Source organism: Talpa europaea (genome assembly GCF_964194135.1).
Source record: "Talpa europaea genome assembly, chromosome: 12".
Taxonomy (NCBI): Eukaryota; Metazoa; Chordata; class Mammalia; order Eulipotyphla; family Talpidae; genus Talpa; species Talpa europaea.
This window is the reverse complement of record NC_140079.1, coordinates 80019958-80021484: the sequence shown is the minus strand read 5'-3', so window position 1 is coordinate 80021484 and position 1527 is coordinate 80019958. Positions and strand designations below refer to the sequence as shown.

Genomic DNA, 1527 nt, shown 5'->3' with positions numbered 1-1527 from the left:
TTCTTTATCTAGTCACCTGTTGAAGTGCACTTAGGTTGGTTCCATAACTTGGCAATTGCAGATAGCGTTGCTATGTTTATAGGTGTACATAAATCTCATATGGGCGTTTTTACAATTTTAGGATAAATACCTAATAGAGGAATTGCTGAATCATACAGAATTTCCATTTTTATTTCCTTTAGAACTCTCCATACTGTTTTCCAAAGAGGCTGCACCAAGCAGACCTCTCCTGTCTCACACGCTGCTCCCCTCAGCAGTGTATTTCAGTCAGTCTGCCTGTTCTGCTCCCCGCTCTTCTCTGGTGAATCCTCTCACCCTCCTGCGCATCTGGCCTATACCCCAGTTCTTGTATAAATAAATAAATAAATAAATAAATCTTTTTTTAAAAAAAAAGACGTTTTCATGAAGATGGCGCCGAAAGCAAAGAAGGAAGCCTCTGCCCCTCCCAAAGCCGAGGCCAAGGCAAAAGCTTTGAAGGCCAAGAAAGCAGTGCTGAAAGGTGTCCACAGCCATAAGAAAAGGAAGATCCGCACTTCACCCACTTTTCGGAGGCCCAAGACATTGCGACTCCGAAGGCAACCCAAGTATCTGCGGGAGAGCGCTCCCAGGAGAAACAAGCTTGACCACTACGCCATCATCAAGTTCCCTCTTACCACTGAGTGAGCCATGAAGAAAATAGAAGACAACAACACACTTGTGTTCATTGTGGATGTCAAGGCCAACAAGCACCAGATCAAACAGGCTGTGAAGCTCTATGACAGTGATGTGGCAAAGGTCAATACCCTGATCAGACCTGATGGAGAAAAGAAGGCTTATGTTCAACTGGCTCCTGACTATGATGCTTTGGATGTTGTCAACAAAATTGGGATCATCTAAACTGACTCCAGCTGGCTAATTCTAAATACAATTTTTCACCATTAAAAAAAAAAGAAAAAGAAAAGGTCCAAAGAGGCTGCACCAACTTACATCCCCACCAATAGCGGATAAGAGTCCTTTTTCACTACATCCTCACCAACATTTGATTCTATTCTTGATATGGGCCATTCTCACAGGGGTGAGATGACAACTCAGTGTGGGATTTTGGACTTGTATTTCTCTAATAATTCACAACAATAAGCATTTTTCATGTGCCTGTTGGCCATCTGTATGTCTTCTTTGGAGAAGTGTCTATTCAGATCTTCTGCCCATTTCTTAATTGGGTTGTTTGTTTTTGTTGTTGAGTTGCATGCCTTCTTTTCAGTTGGCACTTAATTCCTACTGCAATTGGAGTGGGAGAAGGGAAAGCGGATTTCAAAGATGTTTTAAGAATTGCACCAAGATGGAAATGGCATTTTCTAGCACTATCTCAGCACAAATCAGTATTTTCTCTGGAGATCCTAGACGCTCCCCTGGTGTCCTGACCCTAAGCCAGTACTGATGTGCCAGAGCCGGGTAGACAGGGCGTTCTGGTAGACACAACAGCATCACTTGAGCTGGGCACTCTGTGTCACCTCTCCCTGGCCTGGGCACACCAGCAGGCCTGGGACA

General features: G+C 44.0%; 1 pseudogene across 1 annotated transcript; it reads left to right on the top strand.

The window, feature by feature from the left end:
- The first annotated feature begins 402 nt into the window (after positions 1–402).
- Positions 403–992, top strand: LOC311181187 (large ribosomal subunit protein uL23-like; annotated as a pseudogene). The gene has a single exon. The product of its transcript is annotated as a large ribosomal subunit protein uL23-like (transcript).
- Positions 993–1527: the final 535 nt, after the last annotated feature.